Genomic DNA, 24,360 nt, shown 5'->3' on the forward strand with positions numbered 1-24,360 from the left:
TAGTTCCAGATATTCTCTCTGAGGAGATCACTATTTCACTGACATCTAAAACACTAGGTAGTATAAAAGTATATACAGAGGTAAGGGGAGGAGGAGGAAGAAAGAGCAGAGATGAGAAAATTGTTCCAGGGAGAAAATACTGGGTATATATGAGTTGCTGATATAATTCTTAAGGATACATTGGCAAAGGTATATGCATGTTAGACAATGATCAACTTACATTGTTATAAACTTTTCTTGGTGGTCTTTTTTTTTTTTTTAGAGGAAGAATGAGAGAAAGAAAGAAAAAGAATTAAAAAAAAGAAAAAGAATAAAGGAAAGGAAGAAAGAGGAAGAGGAAGAGGGAGAGAGAACAGGGGTGTTGCTTTATTGCCCGGGCTAGAATGCAGTCTAAAACTGGGTATGCCTGTAATTGTATTTAATAATAGAGACATTAAAAAAAAATGAGGGAAGAAAATAATTAACAAGCAGCCAACCAATATTTCATTTAAACCTGTAAATACGTGTGATGCAGTACTGATAAGAGTGTATATTTTGTGTATTTAAAGTGGAGAGTTCTATGAATGTTAATTAAGTCTACTTGTTCTGGATCTGAGTTCAAGTCCTGAATATTGATGTTAACTTTCTGTCTCATTGATCTGTCTAATATTGATGTTGAAGTCTCCCACTATTATTGTGTGGGAGTCCAAGTCTCTTTATAGTCTTAAATATCTGGGTATTTCTGTATTGGGTGCATATATATTTAGGATCTTTAGCTCTTCTTGTTACATTGATCCTTTTATCTTTATGTAATATCCTTCTTTGCTTCTTTTGATCTTTGTTGCTTTGAAATCTATTTTATCAGCAAAAATTGCAACTCCTGCTTTCTATTTATTTATTTTTGCTCTCCATTTGGTTGGTAAATTTTTCTCCATCCCTTTGTTTTGAGTCTTTGTGTATCCTTGCATGTGAGATGGATCTGGATGTAGCATACCAATAGGTCTTGGGTTTTTTTGCCTGTCTGTGTCTTTGGATTGGGGGATTTAGTCGATTTAAATTTAAAATTAATAACACTATATGTGTGTTCGATACTGTCATTTAATGTTAGCTGGCTGTTTTGCCCATTAGTTGATGCAATTTCTTAATTATGTTGATGTTCTTTATTTTTTGGTATTTTTTTAGAAAGGCTGATACTGGTTGTTCCTTTCTATTTGTAGTGGTTCTTTCAGAAGCTCTTGTAAAGCAGGCCTGGTGGTGATGAAATCTCTGAGTGCTTGCTTGTTCACAAAAGATTTTATTTTTCCTTCGCTTATGAAGCTTAGTTTGGCTGGATGTAAAATTCTGGGTTGAAAGTTCTTTTCTTTAAGGATGTTGAATACTGGCCCCCACTCTCTTCTGTCTTGTAGGGTTTCTGCTGAGATATCTGCTGTAAGTCTGATGGGCTTCCCTTTATGGGTAACCTGACCTTTCTCTCTGGCTGCCCTCAGTATTTTCTCTTTCATTTCAACCCTGGTGAATCTGGCGATTATATGCCTTGAAGTTGGTCTTCTTGAGGAATATCTTTGTGGTGTTCTCTGTATTACCTGGAGTTGAATATTGTCCTGCCTTGCTAGGTTGGGAAAGTTTTCCTGAATAATATCCTGAAGCGTATTTTCCAGCTTGGATTGATTCTGTACGTCACATTCAGATACACCTATCAAACGTAGATTAGGTCTTTTCACATAGTCCCATATTTCTTGAAGACTTTGCTCATTCTTTTTTATCCTTTTTTCTCTAATCTCGTCTTTTTGTTTTATTTCATCAAGTTGGTCTTCGACCTCTGATATCTTTTCTTCTGCTTGATCAATTCGGCTGTTAAAACTTGTGCATAGTTTGTGAAGTTCTCGTGTTGTATTTTTCAGCTCCATTAATTCACTTATATTCCTCTCTAAATTGTGTGTTATTGTTAACATTTCGTCAAACCTTTTTTCAAAGTTCTTAATTTCTTTGCATTGGGTTAGAACAAGTTCTTTTAATTCCCAGAAGTTTCTTATCATCCACTTTTTAAAGCCTGCTTCTGCTAATGGAACACACTCGTTCTCCATCAGGCCTTGTTCTGTTGCTGATGAGGAACTGTGATCCCCTGAAGAGGGACAAGCATTCTGATTTTGGGTATTCTCAGCCTTTTTAGGCTGGTTTCTTCCCTTCGTTATAAATTTATCCATCTGTGGTCTTTATAATTACCGTCTTTATAGTTGGGTTTCTGAATGGACGTCCAACTTGTTGATTCCCGGCGCTAGAATCTGAGCAACCCACTGCGCCGGCCAAAACAGTGGCTTTAAGATTGATGGTGCTTTTCTGACTCTGGACCAAGAACCGCCACACCAAGGCAGCGGCAAAACCGCCTCACCGGCCTCGAGTCGCGCTGGCGACACGTGGGGCTCCTCTGCTGGGAATCTCCTGGTGCGTGAGCAACAAAAATTGATCTGAAAGTGTGGCGTCCTCTCGTTCTCTGCTCTTTCAGTGGGAGCTGCAATCCCGAGCTGCTAGTGATCAGCCATCCTGGATCTCTCAAATTATTTTAAGTTTTTCAACATTAGAGAAAAAACTTTATTAATCAAATGACATAATTTTTTCAGCAGGCTCAAATTAAGCAAAACTCTATAGAATACACACCAATTATAGTGACGGTTATCAAAAAGCAGAATGAATTATAATTATAATGTTTTAGCAGATTATCAGATATCCACCTGCAAGAATTCCTGTGTGCAGTGGCAATATTGTTTTCTGTATTTTGTTTTTTATTTCAATAGGTTTTTGGGGAACAGGTGGTGGTTGGTTGCATGAATAAGTTCTTTGGTGGTGATTTCTTATAAACGTTTCTGTATCAGTGTCCTATGGCTGCTATAACAATTACCACTAATATGTGTTTATAATTTAGTGGCTTTAAACAATATACATGCATTATCTCACAATACTGAAGGTCAGAAATGTAAATCAAGGTATTGGGGAAAACTGTTCCTTCTGGAGCCTTGAGGGGAGAATCAATTTTCTCGCTCTTTTCCAGTGTCTAGAAGCCGCCTACATTGTTGTGACTTCTTCCTCCTCAGCTTGTGACATCTCCCTCCTTAGCTCGTGACATCTCCGTCCATCTTTGAAGCCAGCAGCTTACATTCTCTCTTCTCTGATCTCCTTATAAAAACTTTCATGATTACACTGGGCCTACTCAGACAATCTAGGGAAATCTCCCCAGTTCCTGAAGCTTAACTTGATCGCATCCGCAAACTCCCTTTTGATAAGTAAGGTAAAATAGTCATATTCCAGGAATTAGGACATGGGCATCTTGAGGGGCCCCATGATCTCTGTATTACCAACTGTTTTAAGTAGCTCCTGATTCATCTCTTAGAGATCATGTTATCATGTAGGGTAGAGTTATTTACAGTAGCCTGATGTACAACTCTTTATAGAAATGAATACAAATATGATATTTTTTAAAACTATGTGACATAAAAATACATGGACAAATTATGACCAATTATTTTTAAAATTTTATTTAGTTAATGGATCCAAAAGAGAAGTCTTAATACAATGTCACATTGAGAAAGACTTAAGATTCTTGGGATAAGGTCAGGCGCCAATAAAATTTTGAAAGCAGCTTGAGGCTTTCAAGAAAGAAGGTTTGTGAATGAAACAGAAAGACTTCCCAAAGTAAAACTTAGAGAAATGAAGGGCTAACTTTAGATCACAGTAAAAGTCTCTAGAGCAGAAACTGCTTGCCTCCTTTAGTGGTGTATATAACATTACTGCCCTGTTTTTTTTTTTTAAAACTTTAAGGGAACCCCACTATCAAGATAACAGCATGTGTCTTTTGCATGAAGTCTTCTTTAAGCAGTTGCTATTGTGCATATAATATGATAAGCAAACACCAAATCACTTGCACAAATGACCTGGCCAATAAGTGACAAAACCAGGAACAGAACCAGGTTATTTTCAGGAATGAGCTGGAAGCTTTTCCTCAAGCTCTCAGGGCTTCTTCTTAGGAAGTGAGAGTTACAATATTATATAACCTTGAAGAGATCACAAAGGCAGAGCACAGGCAAAGTTGTGGTTTAAGCTGATGGGTAGGAAAATCAGTCTGAAAAGTTTTACATTAATTTCGTGTTCATCTTGATTAGTAATTAGCCACCCAGAAGAGCTGGTCAAACCAGTTTGAAGTAATGTAGCTGATACTTCTTCCTAGCTAAAATCATTCTGGGCAACTAAATGACCACAAAAGCCCCACTCATAGCCTCTGTATAGATTTAAGGTATTTCTCCATATAACACCACATTTTATTGTGAATTAATCTATTAATATACTAAAAAATAAGAATAAATAGACAGTGACTATTTTGACTTAGGTAAAACATAAATCATTATGACTATGAAGATATAACCTAAATATGGGTAAATACCCCCAAACATTTGGAAGGGGAAAATTTATTGTTTTGATTTGTTAATTTCTCAGTCATTTCACTGATTTTCATTAAAAATTGAGGATTAGCTTTGCTAAGATTCAAGTTGAGACAAAGGCAACTAGAAAAAGAAGTTGGTTGATCTTCATAAACATTGTACCTCGCCTAGTTATAAACTGTACGGTAAATTTTATCATTGGACTTTATGCTTCTGAGAAATAATAATTATTTTCTTCAAGGTGACTTCCGAAAGGTAATTATTTTTCTATCAAATTTAAAGACAAATGAGATATTAGCTAGAGACTTAAATAATACATCCTTATTGAATTATCTATGGCTTTATCTAATTATTGCCCATGAACAGTATTTCTAGTTGGCAAATATTTTATGAGATGTCATATAGAAAAGGTATATATAAGAGAATGCAATGAATTGACTTTTTGTCAAATTAGGACTGTTTTAGTATTTGACATGGCATGGAATACCACCCTGTAGTCAGACCCTGTTCAGCCTGGCAAGAAGATGCATTGTGCAGTCCAAGATCACGGTCCCTCCATTGTGGCAATTACAAACTCCATCGCCATATATACCAGCACAGTGTCCCTAACAAGCTAAATAAGCCTACACAGAAAGAGAAGTGTTTTGGTTTGTTAAAAGAACTATCCAACACTCTGCCAGTTTTTTTTTTTTTTTTTTTAAGCCTATGGCTTTCATGATGGGCAGAGGGGTGTATTCAAATTTCATTTAATACTTTGCTTTTCACAAATTGGGATTGACCTTTTGTGGTTTATGACAGCATTTTTTGCTCAGGTCTTTATCAAAGGCCTGGAACCACTGGGCTGATAGATCAGCTGTCATCCACCCGTTCCTCAGAATGTCTTTGTATTAAACTAATGGTCCAGCAGAGCAGCCAGTCTGACAGGCAGGTTATTTATTTGCAATCTGGTAAAAGAACTGACAACTTCATTGTTTTAATTGTTCATTTTTCATCGGTTGATGCATTAGCTCACCCGGATCTTTATGCCTCAGTCAGAGAATAAATATATGGGAGTCAGGACACCAGAATGACTGGGTCCCTCTTAAAGTTCAGGAAGCTGGAGATAGCCTCAGGGCTAGCTGTGATTACTGGCAGCCCATGTGCATTTGGGGAATTTTTTGGTCTTATCTCTGCTCTGCATCTCTTTCCTCTCTTTCAGGAAGACCTATGATGTCAGCTACTGATCTGATTGTTTTTCGAAACAATGTTCCTGGTTCTCATAGCTTATTAAAGGAGAAAGACTGGAGTGGGCTGAGCATCTCCACAGCTCAATGAGGGTGGGGGCCTGCCAGTCAGTCATAGAATTAGAGGCCCAGAGACCTCACATATCATGATATCAAGGAGAATAGACTTAGCTCAGGCCAGTGTCTCTCAGAATCGCTGGCAAGATTTTTCCTAAAAATGCATGGCCTGGCCTCCCCTGGGTGATTCTAATTTAGTGACTCTTTGGTAGAAACTATATATGTATACAAATATATGTGTCTCTGTGTGTGTGTATGTGTGTGTATACTTATATATTGGATGACTAGGAAACATAATTATATATATATATATACACACACACACACACACACACACACACACACACACAAAATTATGTTTCCTAGTCATCCAATAATGTCCAGTAGACAATTATGCTTATTAGCCATAAATATAAATGTGTATTTATGTTAAATATAAATTTAATGTATACATATTTCTGAATCCTAATATTTAACTGTTAGTTGAGAACCATTGATCTAGAGTCTAGACTAACACCCTCAATCTACAGATAAAATAGACTGAATCACTGAATCAAGGACATAGCTAATTAGTAGCAGAGCTAGAATTGGAACTCAGGCATCTGAACCCTCAGGTCAATGCACTTTTTTATTCTCAACAACAGATACTAATCTCCAAAACAACAGAGACACTGGTTCTGCCAATGGCTTTTGCACACGTTAATGTATCAAGGAGGTCTCCATTTGCTCTCAAAGCTCATCTCAAAAGTTGGCCTTTAGAGAGCAGAGGACAACTCAACAGTTCAGTTACATGGAGGAGGTTCCTGTTAAACTACTGGCACCTAGATTATATTATTATTTTATTGCTTTCCTTCACATTAAAATTGAGAACACTTCTAGGAGGGACGCGATGTTTTAGTGTTCTCAATGCAACTGACACCTCACATAGAACCTAAAACGCAGAATGCTCAGTTAATGTTTTGGGGAGAGAGAAAGGAAGGTAGAAGGTAAGGAAAGGATGGAGACAGGCAGGCAAGCAGGCAAACTTCTCTAGTACAAAGTACACATAATTGTATGAAAATCTTGCTCTATAAAAAGAGAACATTAGTTCCCTATATGGTGTGTTTATACATTCACTTGCTTATTAAAAAATTATTCAATATTTACTATGGATCACTGTCCTGTGTTTGGCACTGATGACATAAAATTGAATAAGATTAGTGTCTGTGGCTGGGCATGGTGGCTCATGCCTGTAATCCCAGCAGTTTGAGAGGCCAAGGTGGTGGATCACCTGAGGTCAGGAGTTCGAGACCAGTCTGGCCAACATGGTGAAACCGTATCTCTAATAAAAATACAAAGATTAGCTGGGCGTGGTATTGGGCACCTGTAATCCCAGCTACTCGGGGGGGCTGAGGCAGGAGAATTGCTGAAACCCAAGAGGCAGAGGTTGCAGTGAGCCGAGTTTGTGCCACTGCACTCCAGTCCCAGCAAGAGAGACTCCGTGTCAAAAAAAAAAAAAACAAATTAGTGTTTGTTTTCAAGTGTCCAATAGACTGATTCAGGAAGATATGTGAAAAATTAACACAAAACAATCTGACAAGTGCTACTAACAGAGACTTATAAAAAGGATGAAAGCATCCTAAATAATAGTCAATCCCATCAGGAGGGAATCAGGGTATCCTTACATGGCAGTATTAGAAGTGGGGCTAGAAGAGTGAGTAGAAATTCACCAGTCAGAAGAAACAGTGTGAATAAGTAAAGTGTTTTATTGAAAGTGATAATTACATTTGCTTTATGGCTACAGGACAGGATTTAGGGACACGTTTGATGTTGGAGAGTTGTGTGGTTCCTTAAAAGTGACAGGTTTTTAACACCTTGCTGAAGACTTAATCTTAGGCACCTAGGTAGCCATAGGAATGTGATGATCAGGCTGATGACAATATGCATATTGGATTGGAGGATGGTAGCCCCACTGGGGCCATTGCCGGCATTCCACCAAAAGATAACATGAAGCAGAACCAGAGCTCTGGAAAAGAATGGGGACAGAAGCTGTGCCAAAAAGATCTTTGTGAGGCGTAGTGGAAAGTACTGATGACAGATTGTGTAGGAGGCAAAGGAGAGGTCTATCTGTTCCTAAATATTTATTCTATTGTTTGTTGTCATTGTTTACTCTTCCAATATGACCTCTCTCTTCAAAATGGCCTATGAGTCTCACATTCTAGTTATTAATAGATTAAAAAATATTAAGACATTGACTTTGGAAGGCTACAGGAAATAGGCACATCTGAATCAGCATGTAGACTTCCTCCTATTTATAAAAACAGGCTTTTTCAACTTGCCTTTTTAGTAGGAGCACTGGCTAGTGAAGGCACAAGATAGGCTGGACCTGGCGGCTCATGCCTGTAATCCCAGCACTTTGGGAGGCCAAGGCGGGTGGACCACAAGGTCAGGAGTTCGAGACTAGCCTGGCCAACATGGTGAAACCCTGTCTCTACTAAAAATACAAAAATTAGTTGGGCATGGTAGTGGGTACCTGTAATTCCAGCTACTTGGGAGGCTGAGGCAGGAAAATCACTTGAACCAGGGAGGTGGAGGTTGCAGTGAGCTGAGATCGCACCATTGCACTCTAGCCTGGACAACAGAATGACACTCTGTCTCAAAAAAAAAAAAAAAGAAAAGAGAGAGAGAGAAAAGGCACAAGACAGAACATAGGCACTGCAAGAAATACAGATTGGGGATGTTCTGGCGGCTGAAGGTTGGAAGCAACATGAGCATGTGAATCAGAAAAGAGCGAAGCTCCTAAGGCAATGGCTCTAGGACAAGTACTGGAAATAAACTCTACCTGGTTCATTCCTTTTATGCTTGCTTTCTGAGTATGTGCTCATCTAGAGAACAATCACTAAGGAAATGTTCATAGTGTTTCAGTGCTGAATCCAAAGTGATAGTGTTCCTTTTTGCAATGGGCACCTTATATACTATTGTTAGCATGACATCCCCTAGGGCACTGAGGACACTGCTGTCTCATTTGTGAAATTTGATGGTTGCCATCCCCTAGATGTGTGGATAGTGCCCATAAATACCTAGCAAAAGCTCCTGCCCATCCGTGCTCCAGACAAAAACTGAACAATGAATCAAAATTTTGAAATATTAAAATTCAAATATAATGCTAATGGATTATATGAATACTCCTGGAAGATATGTACCCATCCAGTAAAACCAGGGGTTAATTAATTCATGCGTGTTTTCCATTTTTTTCCTTGTATTTTGTCCAGCTGCTAAAAGGTGAAAAATAAGTGGCATGGTTAAAATATCTGTGGTTAGGATACTAACCTTTAGCAAATTGTCAGAATGCAGGAACTCAAGGGAGGGAAGGCTAAAAAAGAAATTTGCAGAAATAGAAGGTAAAAATGACCAGACATCAGTTCAACAAACGAATGCCATGGAGACTAGAGGAAAGAAGCACAATTAAAATAGTTGACATTTTCTGAGTATCTACTACCTGTCAGGCATTGTTCTAAACTCTCTGCCTGTATTACTACATTTCACGACCAAAACAACTCCTTGAGGAAACAACTATTATTATTTTCATTTTACAGAGGAAAGTAAGGAAACTAATGTGAAGTCTTTGGTCCAAAGTTTGTACAGTCAGAGTCAGCATTTTTAATCATGATCAGATACTGTGTCCCAGAAATGATTACAAGTACACTAACAGGAGACTATGAACATACCATATTGATTTATGGGCACTTGCAGAACAATCTATGACCCATGTCCTCACTTCATTTCAAAGAATCAGTATAGTTCAGTGAGAAGAGGTCTGGAAGGACTGCTGAGAGTTATTAATTCTTGCCTGTGTTACCCTAAAAAATTTACCTCCTCTCTAAGGACGATATTGCCTTTTGTAATTTCCATAGCTCCATTTAGATTTAAAATTAAAATATGTTTTAAATAAAAATGATCAGTAAAGCACTGCTAATAATAGGAATCCAGTATAATCTACTCAGTATGTGTCTATAAGTTGGTCCTGATATATGTAAAACCATAGTAACTGACAAGTTAGATTAGATTCTATAATTTTATTTTCCTCTATGAAATAATTAGGCATTAAGTTTGAAATGCTATGTCACCAATAACGGCTTTCTTTTAAGATATGTGGAATTTAAAGAACAGGAGTTGTACACACAAAAAAAGAACACCCATGTTCAATGCCCTGAGTTAGTGGGTTGCAGCAATCATACTTGATGCAAGAATTCGTCTTTGAAATGGTAATGAAAGCGTTAGCAATATCCACGTAGAACCTAAACAGACTGGGTAATGAGCAATATGGTAATTAGGCAAGGAGGGGCCAGGTGGAGGAGGTACTTACTTAGTAGAAAAGAAGTCCTCCAGTCCAATATAGCTGAGCGTCTGTGATTCCACTCAAGAATCTTAATGCTCCTTTAAATGTATATGCAAGATAAAGTCTATAGAATATGGGAGGTAAAAGCAGCATAATTAATAGTAACTATCTCCTCTTTTCAGAGTTGCTATCAGAGAGACGCACTTGCTTTTTTACTATGATCCTGGAATGTTAATTTTGAGTATCCATATAAAAGAAATCCTTAATAAAAAGATTTCTTCATATCATCATGAAGGTTAAGTAAAAGTCAACAAATGATAATTCAGTGTTCTAATGAAATTTCTTCACCAGTGACTAGCTCAAATTCTGACCTGGGCAGGTCTGTTTGGTCATTTGAGTACTATCCTCCCTTTATCACTAAGCATAAATAAATGGAAAAAAATAGAACTGTAAAAGCACCAGTTACTGTTACTTTGCAAGATGTAATGCGATCAAATAACCATAGGAGAGTAAGTAGATTCTTGTCAGTTCAAATCATAGAACCATGCTTTCAGGTCATGGCTTGTGAAAACATATGCCCTTTTCTTGACACTGGTATTTTAATGAAAGATATAAAGATTCACACATACGCATCCAATAAAGATTCATTCATTCAATTTGCAAATATTAATTCAATGCTCAATATGCCACAGGTACTAAAGTAATGTGGGAAAAGCTCAAAGTTGACCAGATCTCAGGGGTTTATTTTAGTCACTACTTTATCTGAATTCCTTACGAATAAGAACAAGATGCTTGAAGAAACTGGCCCCTAACTTTTATGAATTGTTCATCTCAACTTCAGCTACTTTAACTGCCACCTCTTCAAAATAAACTCCAATTTATTTAGTAACAAAATATTATGACTCTCAATGAAGCTTTCTCCCTTCCTAGTGGAGTTTACTTGGTCTAAAGTAAGAGATTGAAGTGAACTATGTACTTCATTTTATCACTCCCTTTTTACATATTGTCCCAAATAAGCTGCATTCTTTCTTAATAATTTGAAAGCATTATCGTTTGTGTCCTGGGAATGACTAGAGAGGCTTTTAATATTATTAAGCCTGGATCAAATCAGTCCAGTATAACTTGGGCATAGGACTCATGTTTCTTTAACCACACCCCCTTCTTACCAATTATTCACAACTATATTGGTGGCATTGTTAGAAAATCCTTGCTGTCTCTGATCAGGGGTTCCAGAAACAGGCCACTGTTATACATTTTGCTGACGACCCTTGAACCAAGCTGCCAAGTCATATCTTAGCATGCAATCTTAAAATCCAAATGATGATTCATTGTTTGCAAACAGAGAGACAGATTACCATTGTTAACTTGACCTTAGCCTCTAACTCTGAGTCAGAAATGCTTAAAGACCTGGGCATCTTAACTGGAGCAAGACGTAAATCAAATTACCTTCAACACCACAAAGCAATGAATGGTTGGCATCTTATAAACTGCAAAGTGCAGTGAGTTTTCCTTGGAAGATGAAGTTGAAACTGATGACAAAAGACCCCATTACTTAATTGAGTTTAATAAAATATGAAGGAACAAACTTTGCCACAGGTTCAAATAGTCTGATGAATAAATAGGGTCATTCTGAGTTTGCTAACTGCATAGTTCTTGGGAACAAAGTTTTTCTGATTATGAGTGAAACGACAAAAGGATAACTATCTGGAAACGTAATATTGTCTCAACTTCCTTGCTGCAACCAAATGAAATTAGTTATTTACGTTTTGTAGTGGGTTTATTTGCAAGATTTAGAGCAAGCTAAGAGGGGAGAGAGCACAAAAGGTCGCCAACAGAGACAAGGAGAAAGAATTTGGTCTGGAAAAGACAAGCAATTTTGGTAAATGAAGGAGGTAAAGTGAAGTTGATTAGGTTGGAGCTAAGGTCAGGCCAAACATGATCATCAAATAAAAATTTTACGAGTATGTCAAATTTCTTCGTTATCATGAGTTAGACTGCAATTTCCTTAAATGATGGTTGAACTGAATTGATGCAGTGTGGATCCACAACTGAGGAAAAGAAAGACTTGGAAGTTTCAATAATAACAGGTCATTATTGCTTTTGGTGTAAAATACCAACTCTACTTTTTCCATTGAGCTTTAGCTAGAAACTAGAGGTAGAAACTAAAATGCATGTATGATTTTTTGAAATGCTTATAAAACCTAATTTTGGGGTTTCTTGTTACTTTTCCAATATTTGATCTAATGTTTATTAAGTTGTTTATATTTATCGCACTCATTTCATTATATACTCAGAGTTCTTGCTGTAGGCTTTGTCTTGAACTTGTAAGACCATTTGTCATGCATAGAAGTCCCTGTATTCTTCTCGTAATAAATCCAGTGTTGTTGTTGTTGTTGTTGAGATGGAGTTTCACTCTTGTTACCCAGGTGGAGTCTCGGCTCACCGCAACCTCCACCTCCTGGGTTCAAGTGATTCTCCTGCCTCAGCCTCCCGAGTAGCTGTGGTTAGAAGCATGAGCCACCATGCCTGGCTAATTTTGTATTTTTAGTAGAGACAGGGTTTCTCTATGTTGGTCAGGCTGGTCTGGAACTCCCGAACTTAGGTGATCTGCCCACCTTGGCCTCCCAAATGCTAGGATTACAGGAGTGATTATCCAGTGTTTGTAAGCCTCTGTCCAAAATATGTGCAGCTCATGCTGCTGCTGTAGAATCTTTATTTCCATAGGCATCTATTTGATCATAGCATTCAGATTGGAGGTGCTTCCAATAGACATTCACTCCCACTGGAAATTCTTTAGAAATCACATTATGAAACCATAAAGTTTCCAGCCTTGGAATAAAAATCCAGTTTTTAAAACCAAACTAAATCAAAATTAAATGTTGAAAAAGTTTAAGATCGATAAAAGGGCTGGGTACGGTGGCTCACACCTGTAATCCCAGCACTTTGGGAGGCTGAGGCAGGTGGATCATTTGGTGTCAGGAGTTCGAGACCAGCTTGGCCAACATGGCGAGACCCTCATCTCTACTAAAAATACAAAAAATTAGCCAGGCGTGGTGGCAGGAGCCTGTACTTCCAGCTACTTGGAGGGCTGAGGTAGGAGAATCACTTGAACCTGGGAGATGAAGGTTGCACTGAGCCAAGATCGCACCACAGCACTCCAGCCTGGGCAACAGAGTGAGACTCCATCTCAAAAAAAAAAAAAAAAAAAAAAAAAAAAAAAAGATAGGACTGATTCCAAGATTTTAGAAGATTATATTTGTTATTTACTTTTCTGCTTCAGGCCTGGGAGGGGGTTGGATGTGCATGACAATTCAATATTATTACTCTTGATGTCTCCATAAAAGCAATGGTTTTGTCAAATTAAATATTGTTGAAAATTATTCTAGAAGAAAAATATTTTTCTACACAAACAGCAAGTAAGCACTTCAGAAAGTTTTTCCCTGAATACTTTGTAATCCAATGTTTCCAACCGAAGATGATATGTCCCAGAAACACTACAGATATTTCTCCTTTTAATAGTTTGCCAAAGTGTAAGCCCTTGTGAAATCTGAAGTGTTTAAACATTGGCACAAGCCCTTATTTAGAATCACATCAGCCTTTCTTTGTGCCTCTGGAGAATGCAGCTTAATAGAAGTGCATTCAAGTGCACCTGAGGATGCTAGCAACATGCACATGCACCTAAGGATACTAGCAGGATACAAACACAACTAAGGATGCCAATATATCCACGTACCTCTTACCTGACCTTATCAAGCTGCTGTCAAAAGTGCTGGTTGAAACATAAAAATTTCAATTTTTCATCTGATTATTTTGCCTGCCCTAACTGGTCTGACTTTTTCCTTTTGAACTACTGAACTGATTAGCTACTCCATGGTATGAGGTAGAGCCTGTCATTTAAAGGCCTAGAACTATACAGCTCCTTTCCCAAAATATCAATGTAGAGAGGTTTTTAAATTAGATATTTTGCAAGATGACCCTAAAATGGGATGTAAGAAACTTCTTATTTCAATGTATGTTCATTAACCAGAATTTTATTCATTTTAAACTGCAGGAATTGATTGGGTAATATGGGGGAGTTGAAACCTGCCAGAGTGACACCCCCATGTGCATGGGGTGGAACTGCTCTGTCTACTCCATTGCTGTCTTTGGCTCCAACCCAGTCAGGGAGGCATTGAGGAGTCCCTCAGATGGACTGACAGTCACACTTGATGACAATTCCAGCCACAAAAATCCACCTGAACAAGTTGAAAATGGAAAATAACAAATCAGCTTCTTTCTCTCTTTTTCCTTTAGTATAGATCCTGTTTCTGTGTATTTCTCTAGTATCTGGCAAATGAAACGACTCTGTTTCTAGGCTTCTGGGCATACACTTTTCAACCACTTGGAAACTTTTAATTTAAAAAAAATAGTTTCCTCAATCATGTTTAAAAGCATTTGACCCTCTGTCAAATTATTCATTACGTGTCTAACATGAAGCATGGAGAATTTTATGCCCAATGTCTATTATGGAGAATATAGAACAATTAAAAAATATTCAGTCAAAAGGTTATTTTACACACCTGATAAGACATTACTGCACAGCTGAACTTTTTAATAAAAAAATCACATTTTTCAACACAAAAATTATAGCACAAGGATGAAATAAATTCAAGTTTATCTACACAAGTCTCCTTTCTGGTATGTATACATACATTTTTATTAAATTATTATTTTTTACAATGACATTCACATTCAGGAATTCATCCCATATATGTAACTCATTTCTCACAAACAAAAGCTATACCTATATATATATAACTAACTCATTTTTCTCAATTCATAGGTATTTTCCTTTTGTAGCAATGCCATATTTTTTAAGTTAAGAAACTGACAGCTAATAATAACAATCCCACTTCATCTCCTTTTCCTCAAATAATTGAATTAATAACTAAAAATGGAAATAGGACAACATAAAAATTCAGAGATCTCAAAATAAGAAATGATTGAGGCAGGTAAGTTATACTAATTCTTATATGGTTGGGGTAGGCGACAGAAAGGTGGGGGCTGTTTCCTCAGTTAGCACCAGTGAAAGTCTAACAAAATCCACATATCCACAAAAGCTGGAATGTGGATTTAAAGCATTCTATTCTAAAGCTTGAAGCATAAGTGACAAAAACAAAATAAAACAAAAACAATCAAACAAAACACCCAGAGAAAACACAAACCGTTACGTTAAAAAACAAAAACAAACACAAAAAACAGTGCTGCTCCAGTACCTCTAATACTTCTTTACCATCTTATTTTTTGACATCTGGAATTTTGCATTTACATAGAGCCTGAGATGGACCATGCAAACAGGCATAGAAACCACCTATGAAATATTCAGTGCTTGAAAATACATCTCCTGCTCACCATTCCTTAAAATATCCCCTTAAGAGAAGCTCTCCTTTGATTCACTCTTCACACCTCACTAGATATATTCAACTAACATGAACATTCAGAATATTTCTCTCCCTGTAGAGATTTCTGGGATGAAGCTAAATATAGTTAGGTGGCAGGTGAAAGGAGGAAAGAGGCACTCAGATGGGAAAATTATGGGATGGTTGCAGTGGCAGTAGACATGCCTTGCACTTTTCCAAAATGAGCTTGTTGTCACTTGACGGGATGGTTAGTTGTAGGTCATGTACAATATATATGGCTATCACTAAAATAACCGGTTTTTCCTCAAAGGAAAGTGAACAAAGCTGGTGCAGTAAACTAGCCAGCTTCTGTTGTAATTATTTTCAATCTGCTATTTTGGGTGTATATTTAACCTAGTAATAAAAATATTTTGTTAGGAAAAAATACTTGACATTTCAGTTTTGGGCATTTTGTTCTTTGCTAAAAACTGAGAGGAAAGGGTGGGTGTTGTAGTTTAGAATGAAAAGAAAAGAATGGGCAAATTGTGATAGACAATCTCTAAGGAGAAAGGAAGAAATGAGGTTGGAAGTTTAAGTAAAATTCAGATAAGAAACTTCAAGTTTCTTTATTGAAGTTCTTTAAACTGATAATAATAACAAAGAAGTAAAAATAATATTGTCCAAAGATTCAGTCTAATGACAGAAATACTCATGTCTGACCACTTTATTTTATAGAGTTTTTATAATAGACAAACATTTTCAAATGAAAGTGGCATTCAAGTGCCCCTAAGGATACTAGCAGGATACAAACACAACTAAGGATGCCCATACATTAACGTACCTGTTACCTGAATTTATCAAGTGGCTGTCAAAAGTGCGGGTTGAAACAGAAATATCGTTGTAGAAAAATTATTGTAGAAACTACTAAGCACTTATTTAGATGTAGCACTGGTTTTATTCTCACTAGTTTATGGAAGCCAGGTCAGTTTTCCCAATGATGTCTTTTCTGGACACTCTGCTTCCATCTTCTGATAAAATTTGTGAAATACATTTTTAAAAGTAAAAAAAAAATTAATTGGGATAGTTAAATAATTAATTTCAGTAAGTTATTACAGACCTAGCATTTTTTTGAGCTACTTCTAATTTATTATTGGCATAATTTATTATTAATATTTTTTTTCCTTTTATAGACTGGCAAAGATTACAAGGTTTGACATACACAGTATTTGTCAGGGTCAGAGCTAAAAGGTACTTTCACACCTATATGGTGTGAGTGTAATTCAGTGCAGTCGTCTTTTCTGAGGGGGATAGACATAGTTTTAAATAAATAAGCTCTATAATTATACAGCTACGGAATTTAACACATAGAGAAATTATATCTATGCAAAGAAATAAAGACAAGATTTTTTTTACTGCAGCATTGTTTTTAATAGCAAAATACTAAAAACAATCTAAATGTTTATCTATAGGGGATTTATTAATGCATTTTAAGGGCATACAAAATAATACTCTGAAATCATATACAAGAAAAGGCAGGCATGTGGAGACTGATTAGGGAAGGATGCCTACAGTATATGATATAGTGAATAAACAAAGAAGCAAAACATAAAATAAATCTTAAGTGCAATCACATTGTGTAAAAACAAATAAGATAAGCTTACATGTGGAAAAAAACCCAGCACATTTTAAAGGCGGTTATGTTTGAGGAGGAGGAAGTGAAACCAGCAGGGAATCTTACACTGAACACACTTCTGCATCCATCATTTTTTCAAATTATTCTTATTATCACATATTTATGATATGTATGAGATATATGAAACAAGTTTGAGGAGAAAATAATAGCATTTACTTTTTTTTTTTTTGAGATTGAATCCAAACTTAAAAGAATGAGGGAGCTATGGCCCTCTTGTGGAGAACTTCAGCAATGCACTTTTCTTAAAAGTCAACGTAATTTTTAGGTAGACTAGAATTTTATATAATTTAATATCACAAAATATATAAAATCCAATGCCATTAAATTTAGTTCTTTAAAAATCTTGGAAACATCTTTGTACAATTCAAACTTACGATGCATTTTCTGTGTGCAACATGCTGGTACCTACATAGTTCCATTTCATGGGAAAGGTCTGAGCACGTCTGCTCGCTCTGAGAGTTTATTTGCTAGCATAGATGATTCAATTACAGGAAAGGCTGACCTCTAATAATTACAAAGGCTTGTTGCTAATTAAAAATAGTCGTTGCTTATGCCAATCTCCACACTACGATCTATGTAGACAGCTGTCACCTCGAAACTGGATCACTATATATGAGTAATGAAGGTGCTTGTTTTCATGTGCTAATCTAAAACATTTCTAACAAGAGAAAATATTTCAAAACTATATAGGGCTATGTCAACCGCCGAATTCCCTCGGTCCGGTTGAAGGCGTGCAGAGTTTCCTGTCAACTTGTGCTCCGAAGCAGAACAGTCTCCAACCTGACCACTGTGGCTTGCTCCATATTAACTATTGGCTACCTTGGAAATGTACCGTCTCTCATTGTAAAACTCCCCAAAGGGCAATTCAAATCACATTTAGAATTTCCTATTTACATTGCAATAGCCATGGCAGAAGTTTGAATGTCACAGTACAAATCTGGTACCAAATGCTGAGCATGTTCAGCAGATTCAGTTTCAGAATTCACTTCACATGAGCCTATTTTCATCAAGTGAAAGGGGGAGGGATTGTCATGGGATAAGATCATGACATGAACTCTGGACTTAACTCTTTATCATCTTCAACAAGTAAACTAGTGTTTTTTTTCTAGACAAAAAAGAATTTATCAGACTAAATTACATAATAACCCTACCCTTTAAACTCTTATGCAGAAAAATCAAGTGAGAACAGGCCACTGGTATTTCCAGTTAAATTTCATGTGTGATAAAGGGAAATTTGGTTAGAACAGCTTAGCAAATAGAGGCAGCTTTCTTAAAGAGGCAATTACTTTCCTAGACAACTAAGGAAGGTTGCCAATTACTTTACTTTCTCAAAAGGAAATGTACTAGAACAGCATTTTTATCTTTTAGTTTCTTTTTTAATATATGAATTTATAGAAGTAGATTTTTCAAAGTAAATAAACTGGTATCATTTTCAGCAAACTGTTTTGTGTGCTTTGTTTTGCCTTTTAAAAAATTCTAACTAACGATCTGCAAGAAGAAAATGTTATTCTAACTGGACACAGTCACACACAGGCATGGTATCTTAATCTCCTGATTCCTCAGTTCACCCAGCTGAAGTGAACTTGAACGAGCTCATCTAGATGAAGCTGGAAGTTAAAACTGGCCTTGGGTAATGCTATTTCACGTAAATGGCTGGGTGGTTGAATTCACCTCTGCCCAATTTTTCCTATTCAGATATGTGTATTTGTTTGCAGTAAATGATGATATGCCTAGAAATTTATTACAATCTAGCATTAAAACAATGTTTTCTGGACTGTCTGAAGTTTATTTAAAGATAAACTGTACCAAAAGACAATGTATAATTATCATAGACTTCCAGGCTCAGAAACAATATAGTCTTATTATTTGGACTTTAAATAGTTATGGAAAAAACAGCAGAGGTGTCTCTTGGCTAAGACTGCCTTTGAACAGTTCTGAATTTGGAGACATAAATTTTTGCCTTCATTTGAAAATTGATAGAATCCACTTGGGTCTTGAACTATGTGTGTTCAAATATATCAACATGTGGCATATTCTCAACTCAGGTACAAGAAAATAAAACATAGTTTGTTATTCACTGCACATTGGGGAGAAATTTATTTTTCTTTATACTTATAAGTTTATTTAAAACTTGAAACCAGTCACTTATATTTGGTTTTGATAATAGGTTAGCATATTAGAGTACTCTATTGGATTGAAACTTATTTTTGGAAGAACTAGAACGAATTTTTGTATACCCAAAATTCATTCCATAAATATATCAAACCAAACAAAAAAGGGGTAAAGCAGCTCTTGTTAGATGCCAGCTTCAAGAAAGATAAACGCTGGATACTTTAGTGAATCATATAAATTAAGATAGTTACTCTATAAAAATTTTTTTAAGGTGGTCTTAAGCGTTATTCAGTACCAACTAGTTTAAGCATATTATTTAAAACCTCCGTGCTATCTAGTTAAAGACATTCTGTAACAGTCTTACGATACATGGTGTGTACCACAGTATAATGGAAAATTAGGGGACTTGGTGAGTTTTGGCTTCTATCTTAGCTCTGCAAATAAAGATGACAATATTTATCACACATTGTGCTGTCAGGCATTAGAGATCATGTTTACACGATAGCTGGCCCAGGCCCTGGCATCAAGCTGGCAACAATAGCAATAAGTAGCTTTACTCCTAACAAGCACAAGTAAGCTAAAGCACAAGGGTCAAAGACAAGAACCTAGAGCTGGCAGAAGAGAAAGTATAAAAGACACTGTTAGAACTCATCCTTCTTAGGCAAGTCCTAAACTTTAATTGTTAATTCAACCACAATGTTCCCAGACTTTACTGATGTTCTATTAATGGATAGATAGATTTTCCAAAAGGAAGAAATTACTTAGCCAAGTTTCTCATTATGTAGAAACTACAGCATATCAGCATTTAATGTGAGTGGTCCTTTTATAACATAAGTCAGATCATGTTACTTCTCTGCTCAGAGCCCTTCAGTGGTTCCCCCATTTCATTCAGCTAAAAGCCAAGACTTACCGTGACCCCCAAGACCCTTTATGGCAACCCTTCCCCTCTACTTTTCTGCTTCATCTCTATACCTCTTCTCTTCTGCGTCTCCGCTTCGGACTTACTGGCCTCTTGATGTTCTTAACTTTCTCATCTTGACTCAAATCCTACCTTCTCAAGGAGGCCCACCTTGAACACTCTATTTAATACTATAAAATGTTTTCCCACTCTGCACTCCCAATCCCCTGACATTACCTGTCCTACTTTGTCTTTTTCCAGTAGTATTTATCACCTTCTATTGTGCTATACAATGTACTTACTTATGTTTATTCTTCATTATACATTTCCTCTTGCTAGAATGTAAATTCTAAGAGAGTAATGCTCTTTATATTGTTTTAGATGTATCCCAACTGATCCCAAGGTTAGCATTTAGCACATAGAAAAATGGGCACAGGATATTAACCAGCCATTCCTGGAAGAGGACACTTGAAGAGACAATGTATAAAAAGATGTAAAACCTCACTGGCAATCAGAGAAGGCGGACACAAAGTAGGCAACAAAGTAACATAACCACAGCTTCAGGTAACTGATTTGCTTACTTTGGAGAGCAATTGGAAATTATTTAACAAAGTTTACAATGCAGTACCCTATGACCCAGTGAATTCTTCCTGGTAGAAACCCTAAATAAACCCTACCACATGTACACAAGGAGATATGCAGAGAGCTGTTTCTTGAAAAGCTATTGGCCATACCAGACAATTAAAAGCAACCTATATCTCTCTTTAGAATGGAAAACAAAGTTTTGGCTCATTCATAAAACAGGGCATTTACACATTTAAAAGAAATGGACATTGTCAACATAGTTAAATACAAACTAAATTCCAAAGCAATGCTGAGTGAAAAAACAAGTTTTGGGTTGAGAATTATAATGTGATGTTGTTTATCCATCAGTGATTAAAAGCCAACAGAACAAGATATAGGTTGTGAACTGAATACGTTGTTATCTTAACTCTGTATAATGCTCTGCAGGTTAGGAAGCCCTCTCACACATTCCTGGACACTCTCTATGTCTTGGTGTCAACTACTCTCCTTCTCATCCAGTTTTTGAGTCTGCTCCAAGTTTAGATGAAGTTCAGTGATTCTGCCCCAGGTACAACGAATAGCACGTTGTGCCTATGAACTCTGTTTCCACATTGGTTTCATATAAACAGGCTTGTTTTAGTTGACTACAACGGGGAGAGAGCTGCCCTAAATTTCCAAAGTTACACACAATGTTCGCATTAAATAATTTAGGTCATTAGAGTTCAGCCATGACTTTTGAAAAGGGCTGTTTTCATAGACTTTATCCTGTTCCGTGTGACATATCTCTAGCAAGCGACCATTTTAGTTGTTATTTGTAGATATAGGTCTCGATTTTTGTGGAAACAGAACCACATGATGGTTCCCAAATGCTAGATTATCAGAAAGAGACCAAGATTTCTAGATATAATCTAAATTTTTGAAGTGTTAATTACATATACAGTTCACTTGGACATTTTCTAGAATTGCAACAACTTTGTTATTTGAAACAGAGCAAAAAAATATTAGTTTCTAAATGCTCAATAAGTACTTTCTTTTCTGTTTGAAACATTCCAATTTTTCGTGAAATGCTTTACTTAGGACGGAAATGACCTAGAAGCTTCCTGGCTTCCAGCATAAATTCTTCCCTTCTCACATGTGCATGTCTCTTTTATAGTAAACATTGACAGAATGAGATTAGGTTGGTCTTCTACAAAAGAAGACCAGTTGTTTAGAGGAAACTGTCTCTATTCTTCAACTTCAGCTAAAGGTCTTTCTTACTATAACTCTTAGTTACAATGGTTCTTGTCTGACTTTCCTAATCAAATGTTAGCCAGCTTGGTTTCTGGGTCTATTAACCAGAGTCCATGGGTTAACCTGAGGGGTTTCATGATCTCTCTGAAACTGTTAGTAAATATGAATGTGTATATATGATTTTATAGGAAGAATTTCCCTAGCTTTCAACAGATCCCTTAAGATACTTAGCCCTCCCCCAAATTAAAAACTAACATTTTAAAAATTGGGCACTGCTTCCAGAAGTGGCTTTCACAGAGTACAGAAGATGCTTATTCCTTGACTCAGTCCCCAAGAGATCTGATTCTGTTAGTCTGTGGTAAAATTCAGGCATCTGCATTTTGAAAAAGTACCTCAATACATCCTGATGCAAGAGATCACACCAAGCTACAGAATGAAATTCAATTTTCATCGTATTGTCTTCAAAGTCTCCTCTCTTAACTCATCTTTCTTATCTCACTTCTACTGCTCATGCTGCCCTACATACATTCAAGTCATTATTTCTCTCATTTATTCTTAAATTCAAATAATAGTTATTGAATTAATTATAGGGGTTCTGTGCTAGGCTTCAAAGGCACAATGGTTGGCAGATACTCTAGCCACAAGAAAACACCAGGTTTCGATGTGTTCACATCTTATCTCCTCTTTCTGCACCAGGTAAGTGCTTATTAGTTCTAGAAGAGCCTGTTCAAATATTAACTAGTCTGTGTAGTTATTCTAAATCTGTTGGGACAGATTACTTGTTTACTTTTCCCACAGTGTAAAGAGCTTTTTTCCCTGAGTCCATGGAAAATTTCCCCTCGCTCAGGGTTTTTACACTGAAAAAAAGTGAGGTCGAGGTGGACAGCCCACCATCTTGTGTTCCCTGGCAGGGGTCCCTTTCAGTGCTGTCTCTGTTTTAACCAACAGGAAGCACTGAAAATGCCTGGCTTCCTTTGGGCCAGAACTGCCATTTTCTAGTAATTTGCCAAAATGAACACAAAGTGAAAGAGGAGAGGCACTCGATACATGTTCTCCAGGCCTTTTAGAAAACGTGGAGTTGTTCCTTTGGACACATACATTCGAATCTATAAGAAAGGCAATATTGTAGGCATCCAGGGAATGAATACTGTTCAAAAAGGAATGCCCCATAAGTGTTACAATGGCGAAACTGGAAGGGTCTAGAAGACACATAGCATGCTGTTGGCATTGTTATATACAAAGAAGTTATGGGCAAGATTATTGCCAGAAGAATTATTGTCTATGTTGAGCACATTAAGCCCTTTTAGGGCTGAGATAGCTTCCTGAAACATGTGAAGGAAAACAATCAGAAAAAGAAGAAAGTCAAAGAGAAAGGCACCTGGGTTCAATGGAAGTGTCGGCCTGCTCCACCCAGAGAAGTGCCCTTTGTGAGAACCAGTGGGAAGGAGTCTGAGCTGCTGGAATCTATTCCCTATGGATTCATGGCAAATAGGTATAGAAAATTAAAAGATCTCTGGACTGCAGAAATGTTTCTCTTCATTGAGTAGAAGTGTCGTGTCTTCTTCCCCAAACAAGTATTTAAAGCAAATTTAAATTGTGTCATAATTTATTGTGTAATGGCTTTACTATTCAAATTCAATGTATATCTTGCAAAAAGATGTGAAGTGGCTTATTGTCCAACAAATTACTCAACTGGTTAGAATATGGCCAGATATTATTTATGAAATATTTATACTGGTTTGAAGATAGCCCCTCTAAATCACCATGGAAGAAATAAAATAATTCACCAAAGACTTTTTAAAAAAGTGCCTGAAGATAGAGATACCCCTAAGGACAGCCAGAGACAAAAGGAAGAGGCAGGACTACCATCACCAGCCCTGGAAACTCTGCTCTGTATCTTGTCTTTAATTACATTGTCATGCAATCATTTCTTTTGGGTGCTGGTGCCTGGACTCTTCCTGTTCAGAAGTCTCACAAATATCTTCATTGTATCTGTCTGGTTCTCTCCAGTTAAAAAGACCAAATTCCTAATAATATTTGCTGAGTAGGTGAGAAAAACGTTATATTTAATCCCTACCAAGAGTACAGGAGTCTCTCATTATTTGCAGTTTTGCTTTCTATGGTTTCAGCTACCTATGGTCAATTATGGTCTGAAAATACAAAATGGAGATGTCACCAAAGTGGTGGAGCAGAAGCAAGCTGGTTTCACCTTCCCCTACAAAAAACAAAACAAATATACAATACTGAGATGATCACTAGCAACATTTCAGAATTTAAATGTGATGGGGAGGCCAGGTTCGGTGTTGCCTTTAATACCAGCACTGTGGGAGGCCAAGATGGGAAGATCATTTGAACCTAGGAGTTTGAGGCAAGCCTGGGCAACATGGTGAAAACTTGTCTCTACTGAAAATATAAAAAATTAGCCAGGTGTGATGGCACACACCTGTAGTCCCAGCTACTTGAGAGGCTGAGGTGGGA

General features: G+C 36.9%; 1 protein-coding gene across 6 annotated transcripts in view; it reads right to left on the reverse strand.

The window, feature by feature from the left end:
- LOC116538657 (EGF-like and EMI domain-containing protein 1) overlaps nucleotides 1-24,360 on the reverse strand; it is a 624,824-nt gene that overhangs the window by 14,319 nt on the left and 586,145 nt on the right. The window contains exon 1 of one of the 6 annotated variants that reach the window (XR_004263745.1): nucleotides 8,202-8,244. The exons of the other annotated variants lie outside the window; for them this stretch is intronic. The gene's annotated coding sequence lies outside the window, so the exon portion shown is untranslated. Of the gene's footprint in view, nucleotides 1-8,201; nucleotides 8,245-24,360 lie in introns of those variants that run through there. 6 annotated transcript variants of the gene reach the window in all.

Source organism: Sapajus apella, unplaced genomic scaffold (assembly GCF_009761245.1).
Source record: "Sapajus apella isolate SASKATOON/1434 unplaced genomic scaffold, GSC_monkey_1.0 scaffold4, whole genome shotgun sequence".
Classification (NCBI taxonomy): domain Eukaryota; kingdom Metazoa; phylum Chordata; class Mammalia; order Primates; family Cebidae; genus Sapajus; species Sapajus apella.